This window comes from Cupressus sempervirens, chromosome 10, assembly GCF_028749045.1.
Source record: "Cupressus sempervirens isolate cs-2001-9-10 chromosome 10, ASM2874904v1, whole genome shotgun sequence".
In the NCBI taxonomy this organism is placed as follows: Eukaryota; Viridiplantae; Streptophyta; class Pinopsida; order Cupressales; family Cupressaceae; genus Cupressus; species Cupressus sempervirens.
In genome coordinates this window covers 98,058,132-98,069,546 of record NC_143127.1, presented here as the reverse complement: position 1 = coordinate 98,069,546, position 11,415 = coordinate 98,058,132, and positions in this window count along the sequence as shown.

Below are 11,415 nucleotides of genomic sequence, written 5' to 3'. Positions count from 1 at the left end.
TTTGGAGGATTATGTGGATGATATCCTAGTCAAATCTCACACCTTCATGGATCATCTTGCTAACCTGGAGAAAGTCTTTGATAGGTTGGCCCAATATCATCTCATGCTAAATCCCAAGAAGTGTGTCTTTGGGGTCACATCTAGCAAGCTTCTAGGCTTCATAGTTTCTAAATGAGGTATAGAGATCGACCCCAAAAAGGTCAAGGCTATCTTAAACATGCCTCCTCCCCAGACACTGCGACAGCTTCGCTCCCTTCAGGGAAAACTTCAATCTGTCCGGCGCTTCATCTCCCAACTTGCAGATTAGTGTACACCATTTTCACACTTGCTAAAGAAGAATGAGAACTTCAAGTGGGATCTTTTATGTTAGTGCAGCGTCGATCAGCTCAAGCAGTATCTCACCAATCCCCCTATCTTGGTTCCACCAGTTCCTGGTCATCCCTTGATCTTGTATATATCAGCAACACCTACTGCTCTAGGGGCACTTCTAGCACAACATGATGATTATAGCAGAGAGAGAGCCATCTACTATATTAGTAGAACCCTAGTTGGTTATGAACTTAATTACACTCCTATGGAAAAAGCTTGTTTGGCAGTTGTTTTCTCAACTCAAAAGCTTCGCCACTACATGCTAAGTCATACCATCCAACTAGTCTCTAAGATTGATCCTCTCAAGTATATGCTCTCTAGAACAGCACTCACAGGTCGACTAGCAAAGTGGGTTATGCTACTAAGTGAGTTTGACATCTAGTATGTGGACAGAAAGGCAATCAAAGGGCAAGCTATAACAGATCACCTAGCTGATGCACCTCTAGTAGATGCATATCCTTTGCTCATAGAATTTCCAGATGAGCATATCTGCCTAATTGAAGAACAGCCCCCATGGAAGCTTTATTTTGATGGCTCATACACCTCTCATGGATCAGGGGCAGGAATATTATTAGTTACACCTCAAGGAGATTACATTCCAAAAGCCTTCAAGCTACAATTCCCTAGCACCAACAATATAGCAGAATATGAAGCTCTTGTAGCAGGATTAAAGATAGCTGCAAAATGGAATATCACTGAGTTAGAAATCTTTGGCGATTCCCAGCTCATCATCAAACAAGTCTTAAATGAATATCAAACCAAAGATGAAAAGCTATTACCCTACAAAGAGCTAGTTGATCAGCTGACCCAGCATTTTACAAAGCTTCAGTTTACACAAGTCCCTCGAATGCAGAATAAGGCAGCAGATGCCATGGCCACTATCGGCTCGCTCTTGGAAATTCCCCAAGATGCTACGTAGTATGAATTTTTAGTTGAGCAGCTCCTCACACCCGCTTATGCGAATGAGGATTCAAACCGTGTTTGTATCTTGGTTGGTCCCCAATTCCCTTGGTACCATGAAATTCACACTTACCTTAACGATGGTATCATATCCCCTCACCTCACACACACCCAATGCCAGAACCTTATTCGAAAATCATCCTGCTATGTTATCATAGCCAATACCCTATATTGTTGGGGTTATCACGATACTCTCTCTTGATGTTTAGATGAAAATGAGGCCGCGATGGCATTAAAAGAAGTACATTCCAAACTTTGCGGTGCCCACACGAGTGGTATTGTCCTAGCACGACAAATCCTTAGAGCAGGCTACTATTGGCCTACCATTGAAGAAGACTCTTGTGACTTTGTCAGAAAGTGTCTCCCATGTCAGCAACATGCAAATCTTGTGCGCGCTCCAGCACAAGATCTACAGCCTATTGCACCACCTTGGCCTTTCGCTTGTTGGGGCCTTGATCTAGTTGGAACTATCACCCCTTTCTCATCTGATGGACATAAATGGATAATAACAGCTACAGACTATTTCACTAAGTGGGTGGAAGCAGTCCCCCTAGTCTCAGCTACAGGAGTTCAAGTCTCCAAGTTCATCTTGTACCACATTGTTTGCCACTTCGGCATCCCATCCACCATCTTCACTGACCACGGAGGTAACTTTGAAAATCTCAACATGGAAGAATTATGCACTTCCCTCCACATCCATCACCGCTTTTCTAGCCCATATTTTCCACAAGGTAACAGCCAGGCAGAGGCAACTAACAAAACCCTCCTCAAAATCCTAAAGAAAGTTGTCAATGATTTCGGCCGTGATTGGCACCTTCAAATAAATCCGGCTCTATGGGCCTATCGAACTTCCTTCCGTACATCCACAGGCACAACTCCATACTCCCTAGTCTATGGTGCCGAAGCAGTATTACCTATAGAAGTTGAACTTCCCTCACTACGCATATCTTTGCGAGGGCAAATCTCAGATGAAGAATACAGAGTAGCTCAACTCACCCAGCTAGATCTCTTAGACGAGAAGAGACAACAAGCCTATGACCATCTCACAGTCTACCAAACTCGTCTCAAAAGGAATTTCAACAAGAAGGTGCTCCCACGACACTTTTAGCCAGGTGATATGGTCCTCAAAGAAAATATGAAAGTCCAAGCAGATCGAGAAAAGAAAGGCAAGTTTGAACCTACATGGCTTGGTCCCTATGTGGTTACTGCCTCCTTTGGCTCCGGAGCCTATCAATTATCTACACCAGAAGGAGAACTCTTGAATGATCCCACTAACATCATTCATCTCAAGAAGTTCTATGCTTGAAGATCTTTGGTATACCCAACTTTTGAAAAATACAAAAAAATAGTAAAGAGAAATAAGCATCCAATGGTGAAAACTTGGCAATTCAAGCGCCTTAGATAGGTACCTTGGTGAAAACCTGGTAATTCAGGGGCCTTGTGTGCTAAAGACTAATCCATTATCTATCACTATCCTATCCCTCATCCATCCATCCACCATCCCATAAAACACCTGCTTGTTCCCTTGGTGTTCCAATCAAATATCCAAAATCTGATGGAGCTTGTCAATACCTCCTGTACAACTTGTAAATCTTGTACCAAAGCTTGTATTATACCTTGTAAATCTTGTACCATACCTTGTATATATCTGAATCTTATCCAAAGCTTGTACCATATTCCAACTTGTAAATAATCTTGTATCCTAGCCTGTATCCTATCACATGCACACACAGAATCCCATTTTCCTTAAGCTTTTCACAAACCATCTACCTATCCACCGATCAACTATTATAGACATCCCATCCTTCACAAACATTTCCATCTCACAAAAAACCAAAACATGAACAAACTTTTACAGTTGTAACATATCTTGGTCTATCAGCTTGTACATCCTCTTTAGCTTAGTATCATTGTATCTATCTGGCTTTCGTGTTAGTTCATCCTTGTTCAACATCTTGCACACATCGCACACCTTGGTTAGATATTCCAATGCATCCTTTAGCTAGATCTCTTGTCACCAAAGTGTTATCCTTCTTAGTTCAGCTTGCCAGATGCATCACTCATCCAGATCCATCAGCTTAGGTGCTCTCTGATAGATCCTTGCAGGATATAGCTTTCCTCATGTCTGATCTTGGTCCGTTAGTACCTCGTCCTACCCATCTCGTTGGCAAATAGTTCTCTTTTGGATTTTCACTTTCTTTTGATTTGGGATCTTCCCTTTTGGGTCTTGAAATATCTTTTCCAAGCAATCTCCTTGTTCCCTCCTCAAGGTTGCCACAATCTTCCATATCATGGTATGCTACGAATGGGGCAATTAGAGTGTAAGGTCTTGATCAGGTCTTTTGCTTGTTTTCTTTTTCTGCTTGTGGGTTACCTAGTGTCGTTTCCACGCTGCTTCCTTTGGGATTCATGTGTGATACTGAGGCAATCCTTGTGTGTTTGTTTTGAGTCAGTTCGTCAGTCCTCTGGACGGTTGGTAAAAAGGCCTTGATGTTCTTGGTAACCCTGGAAATTAACCAACAGTCCTATAGCAAATCTAGTGCTCAACTACATGGTGGTACTTCTCTTTGAAGTATCCCCCTGCTCAAAAAAGCTTCAATGGATTCCCTTCATCTCCATTATCCCCCATCCATATCCTACATCTGTCACTCCTACCCTAGCTTATGCATTAGTATCTCTTTGAATCACTCCTCACGCTTAGCTTTAGGGATCCACAATCCTAGTCTTAGGGATCCACCAATCAAATCAATCCACCAAGCCTCATCTTTCGAGATCCACAATCCTAGTCCTAGGGATTTCCAAAACCCATCTTCCGCCAATCTGACTCTTTGAAATCCTATTGCATCAGCTTTATCATTCTATCATCCATCTCCCTACCACATATTCTTTTTATAGCGCTTTGCTCCTCCATCTCCCCCCCCAATCCTGGAAAGTCTTAAGCTTGCTTTACTTTTGTGCCTCTGATTTCTCTTTATCATTCTCCTGTAGTGAGAGTTTGAGCTAATTCAGTGCCTTCTCTTTGCCAACCTGTGTCTTAGCTCATCTCAATTTCTTATACTTTTCAAGAAGTCGCCGAGCCTCATTTCTCTCCCCGCCGCCTTCTTGAGGGGGCATCATCTAAGTCTAGTCTCTCCTCTTTTTATTCGAGACTGGGGCAACCTCGTTACTAAAACATCTTCCTCGTGTCGTCTTCATTCGAACTTCTTTGAAATAGTGTTGTCTCAACACTATCAAAGAGGGGCAAAATGTAGACACCTAAATTTGATTACACCGCTTTAGTAATCCTATTTAGTTATCTGTAAAGGCATCATTAATTAAATTTTTGTTTAATTAATCCTTTGCCATCCCTAGTTGATTAATTTAATTAATCATCTATAGTCCTAATTGATAAATCAAATAACCTATTATTTATCGATTAAATCCTAATCTTCTATCTAATTCCAAAAATCCTCATTTATTAAATAAATCTATTTGATAAATGAAATCCTCAAATTCAAAAACCCCTAACCTATCTCTAATCCTCCATTTAGCCTAATCCACCCCATCCACCCATACTAAACAAGATTAGCCACTAACTCACCCACCCTCATTAATGTCATCCACTTGCACATCTCTAACATCCCTAATCTAATCCTAAACCCAAGCCTAATCCACCCCCTAATGTTGTCACATTCCTTAAACAAGTTTAAGACTTTCCTAATCCAAACCAAAGTCTCCCCTCAAAAAACCCAACCACTAAGTCATGAGTGCTCTTACAAAACATAAAAGACTCTTACAAGCCCACTCATGACTCTTACACCCATCTTCCACACTCTTCCCTCTTCCACACTCATTCCTCTTACATCCCTCTTACATACTCAACCCCACTCATCATGCCTTTAACCAACCCTTTACCCTACCCTCTCACACTCATCCTCCTTGTGACAAGTGTCACCTTCCCATTAGTGCTAAACAAGCACAATCCATGTGCTCTCTTTTGAGTGCATCCTAGCCCTCCTTAAGCCTTCATCCATCCTTGCATCTAAGCCCTCCATCCCTCTACCCCTTAGCCTATAAATTGAATCCCATCCCAAGCCATTTCATCAACAATCTTTGAGCTAAAGTTACCATGCCCTTTTGAGAGCCAAAAGCCATACCCATACCCTTATAATGCCAAATTGAGAGCTCACAAAGCTACCAATTTGCCATTACCCATCTCCATTGAAGCAACTTTTGAGCATCTTGAGCATACATCCATAGCAAAAGGACACATCTATAGAATCAAGAAAGCATGGAGTGTTTTCTCTTGTGAGGTTTGCACTTATTGTTTGCTTTCTTTGTCTAAGCATATATGTGAATTTAGTTTTTGGTTTGTGAATGTTTACTTTATTTGTTAATGTTCTTTGCATACTAATTCTTGTTCTATAGGAGTATCCTAGGCTTTCTAGAAATCTTGCATGTTTGGAGTGATTTTGGCATAGTTTGTGGAACTTGGCATGGTCTGGGAACTCAACATGGTCTATAGGACGCAGCATGGTCTGGGAACTTGACATGGTCTTTTGTTGCTCGACATGGTCTGTGGTTGCTTAGCAATGCTTGGTAATTTACTAGTGCTCAGCTTGGTTTTGTTGACACTCAATTTGGTCTTGGTTTTTATTGGTGTCAAGTTATCTATGAGCCAACTTTTGGCATTTGATTTGTGTATGGGTATTTAAGTTAGTGTTGTAGCTGACTTGTGGCTCGACCTATATTTAATGTATGGGATTTAATTTAGTTTTTAATGAACTGAGCTGAATTGTGGCTTAGTTGGGTATAAGTAAGGGATCTTGTAGAGTCTTTTGGGAGTAGTAGGAGTAGTTATTCATTCTATCTTGGAGAAGGGGATGAAGTATAGATGTGAATTTTGAAGAGCTAGGGTTGCGACTTAAGAAACTATAGGATTGTTTGGTGTGCCTGAGGGTAAAAGTGTAGATTCTTCTTAGTGTTTGTATCTAGTTATGTATTTGGACTAGCTGGGATTGGGTTTGTAAGTTGGATCTTGTAAAATTGATTTTGTAATTGTTGTTTGTAGTTGGCCCTAACTCGAAAGGCCTTACAACCGGGCATATTGCATATAATTAGTTATATCTATGAACAAAGAGTTGTGATTTGTATTAGATCTTGCATTATTATTGCTTTGTTGTTGTATTTCTACTATGTGGTTGTTTACTGGGGGTTTGGTCATCTCCTTTGGGCATTCTCCTACCTCACACTATGTCAAAGATAAACTTTCTAAGATTGATGAAGATCTAAAGGCAAGTGCACATCTATTGCAACTTGACTTGAGTTATAGCTCTACTCACTATATAAAGATTAGATTTCTAACTGATATGCAGACAGAATCACTAAGAGAAGAAGCCTAGATAAGAGCTACACTGGTAGATATATAGGGCATGATTCTCCCAAACATGGATGCATTGCAGAAACATATTGCACATGCTAAAATGCTCATCCATAAAAATAACTTCTCTATTGTTGACCATATGATAGAACTTTTAGCAGAAGTTTAGATTGCATTGCATACATGCAAGGTGTTGCAAGAAAATTGGGACAAGACAATGACACTGATTCTAAAGGTACATTCTAATTTCTTGTCACAGTTTGGTATTACAATATAATGTACACCTTTGGAATTAATGTCAAAAAGGGGGAGAAAATGTATATATCATATGTAAAGATGAAAAGATGTAAACGTATATAGCATATAAAGCATACTATACAAAGGGGGAGGAGATGAGAAGATGTGATGCATAAAGGAGAGATGATGTGAGAAGATATAAAGTATATTGTATATATGTATGGAAGAGCATTATCATATTTTATGTGTATATATATTCATAGAAATATCCCTTACAAAAGAAGTTTTGAAAAGTCTCAAAAATAGAATACTTTACCAAGTTGAAGACATAGGATGAAGAATAAAGATTATTTTGAATTCAGTTTTGATTCATAAGTGTTTTTATCACTAATGCCAAAGGGGGAGATTGGTGTCATTGTAGTTAGGTTTTTTATTGGTGACACACACTTATTCTGATAGATAGTATCTACCAAGATTATTGTACAATTAACGATGTTAACCAAGAAATTTAGGCTTTACCAAGTTTGAGGAACAGTAGGTAGTTTGTAGTGAGTAGTTTCTACTAGGTTGGTGATTATCAGTGTAAACCAAACTTCATAAGGTTTACCAAGTTCCTCAATAGAAATTGAGTTGTAGAGTTTGCAATTTTAGTGATGGGAATCCAGTGTTGACCGAGCCACTCAATGTTAACCAAGTGATTTAATTTATACTGAGCTCATAGTGATAGTATTGACCAACCTATGCAATATGGATCAAGCGATTTAGTTTATATGTCAAGTTTTGTAGTATTCACCAAGTCACCATTGTAGACCGAGTTTAGACTACTTGGAGGTGATCAATATGGAATGAGCCTCTACATCTACCAAGTGCATGATGATGTTGAGTACTAATAGTGGATGTTGAGTATCAGAAACTCACTGAGTTTGTCTTCAAAACTTGAGTTCCTGTAGTTGGGCCAACTTTGTGTATTTTGTGTAAACTTGTATTGTAGTTGACTTTGTTGAATTATAATTTGGATTGGTATATATGTAATGTATTGTATCACATCCAAACATTTATGACATAAGTATAATATAACTTTGAAGAGTAGAAGTGTGAAGTAAAAAGGCTACAATAGTATAAGAAGCATCAAAGATTTATCTATCATAGGTAGGTGATCATTTTACTCAAAGGAATCTCATTCAACAAACCAAGTTGCAAATTAGAGATCAGCTGTTGTTTCATCCTAACATGTGGATTAATTAAATCCTTTCACAAGGTAGACTTAACAATATTTTGTAAATCTCTTTATTGAGTGCGTACTTCATTGTATGTTTGGAAATCATTTTGCAAGGTGGATCTAATAGTTCTTATTGCTCCTAACAGGGTAGATCATCAAAAGTGATTATTATAAGCCTTAATGAACTGACTTTATACTATAGTACCAAAGCTTGTGGGTATCATCCCCACCCTAGTCTTACTTTCTATTTGAAAGTTTTCTCATCATATTGTTTGTCAAAGTGTTATGAATGTTTTAATGCTTTTAGTTTCTTATGCATGAAATTAGATCAAAATTCACATGAAGGATTAATTTATAAATAAAGCTTAAAGTTTTATTAGTTACTGATTCACTCATCCCCTCTCAGTAACTTAGTCTATCATATATATTTCCAATAGGTTATGGCATAAGAGGTTATGTCATGTGAATTTTGATAATTTGATTAATATAAGAAAAAACAAAAGAGTGAGAGGTATTCCTAGTTTGGGGAAACCTATATGAGCCTATGCAAAAATTATCAAATTGGTAAAATGGAAAAGACAAGTTTCAAGAGCAAGAACTATCATTCTGAAGAAGTCTTGGAGTTGATTCATATAGACCTTTGTGGATCTATTGGAATTGAGAGCTATAATGGAGATAAGTACTTTATTCTTTTTATTAATGATTATTCTAGAATGATGATTGTAACGTATCTTAAAGGTAAGTCTAAAGCTTTTCAAAAGTTTAAGTGGTATTTAGCAAGAATAGAGAAGAAAATAGGAAAGAAGCTGAAATGTTTGAGATCGGATAGAGGTGGTGAATTCACTTCTAATGAGTTTAATGAATTATGCATTGAAAGAGGAATCAAAAGACAAGTATCAACCCCTAGTACACCTCAATAGAATGGTATAGCTAAAAGAAGGAACAAATCAATCATGGATTGTGCAAGAACCTTTATGATAGAAAATAATGTTGCAATCAAATACTGGAAGGAAGCTATCACTACAACAATGCATACCTTGAATAGATTACAACTAAAGAAATGCTGAAATCAAACTCCTTATGAACTATGGTATGACTAAAAACCTAATGTAAGTTACTTGAAAGTATTTGGTAGCAAATGTTATAATCTGAAAGAGACTATGAAAGGTAAATTTGATGTAAAAGGTTTTGAAGGTACACTCCTAGGATACTCTAGTAGAAGTAAAGCATATAAATGTTTGAATTTGACAACTCATAAGATCATAGAAAGTACACATGTGAGAATTGAAAAGTTTGTAGAAAAAAGGATGAAGAAGAGAGCAACAAAGAACTTGAAGATTACATAAAGTTTATCTACTTTGAACTTGATACATTTCCAAATCCAATTGGAAGATAAAAGACTTTATCTCTTGAGTCCCCAAAATCTCTAGAAGCTACTGAGTTTCAACAAGTGTAACCCGTATCACAATCTAAAGGACTCAAGTCACAATTAGAGGCTATTGAGATACAACCAGTGTAGTTAGGATCTAAAGGATCTAAGTTACAGATAGTGGGACCTAAGCATGATATAGAATATCATGGTGAGGCAAGTGGAACAAGTTCTAAATCCAAAGTACCTATGTTAGCAAGATATGTCAGAAGGCACCATGCACCTAATCAGATCATTGGAGACAAGCTAGATGGTACAATGACAATAAGCAAATTGAAAGGTACATGTTTTCTTACTGAATTTGAGCCTAGATCAATTAAAGATGGTTTGGATAATGAAAGCTGGATTGAAGCAATGAATGAAGAGATAGAACAAATAAAAATGAATAAGACTTGGACTCTTATTCCTAGACCTAGGGATAAAAATGTAATTGGTACAAAGTGAGTTTTTAGAAATAAGCTCAATGAAGATGGAGAAGTTTCAAGAAATAAATCAAGGTTAGTATGCAAAGGCTATTATCAAGAAGAAGGTATTGATTATGGTGAAACTTTTTCTCCTATTGCAAGATTAGAAGGTGTTAGAATTCACTTTCTTATGCTACACATAAAGGATTTAAAGTTTATCAGATGGATTTAAAATTTACATTCTTGAATGGAGTTCTTGAAGAAGAAGTCTACATAGAGAAACATGAAGGTTTTGTAGATCTGATAAAAAAGGATATGGTTTGCAAGCTGCATAAAGAATTGTATGGTCTCAAGCAAGCTCCCAGAGTTTGGTATGAAAGACTTCATAATTATCTTATGAAGATTGGTTTTCAAAGGACAAATGATAACAATAGCCTATACATTAAAGAAACACCACACGAGAAGATTGTGTTGGAAAATATATTTGTGGATGACACATTGTTTAGTAGAAATGATGACTTGTGCAAAGCTTTGTAAGAGGAAATGAGCAAGGAATTTGAGATGGCCATGTTTGAAGAGATAAAATCTTTGTTGGATTATAGATTCAATAAGGAAAGATGGTATTTACATTACTCAATCTAAGTATATCATGGATATATTGAAGAAATTTGGAATGGGGGATTCAAGACCAGTTGGAACACCTATGTCTACTAGACATAAGCTTTCCAAATATGATGATTCCTATAGATGCTTCAAATCATCCCAAACACTATATTAATTTATTTAATATTTAAATTAATTATATTTTTCATGTTCTTTTACTTATTTAATTAAATAGGTTCATTTCCCTAATGTATTTAAACTTAATTTCAATGCATCCTCTCTAATGTAATAAATTTATTTAATGCATAGTGCTCCATAAATCCCCTTTTCAATAAATCTCAATTTATTTAATTTCCTCCACTTTATTAAATTCTTTAATCCTATGATTTAGTAAAATTCTATTTAATTTAATCCTAATCCCATCCTAAAACCTAGTCTACACCCATCACTCTCATCCTTCTAAGCCTACTCACTAGTTTATCCCACTTAACTAATTCTAAACACCTTTCTAAATACATTTTACCCCCTAAATGCCTGTGCACACATGTGTGAGCAACTCAAGATCCAATAAAGCTTCCATTTTATTATTTTATCCAAATAGTCTTACACTCTTACACACTTGCCCCCCTTTCCTTTCTCCAAGGTTTCTCACACATGTGTGAGAAAATCCTTAGCCATCACTTTCACCAAAAAAGTTTATGTTGACCAATAAAGCTTCCATTTTATTATTTTATCGAAATAGTCTTACACTCTTACACACTTGCCCCCTTTTCTTTCTCCAAGGTTTCTCACACATGTGTGAGCAAATCTTTAGCCATCACTTTCACCAAAAAGG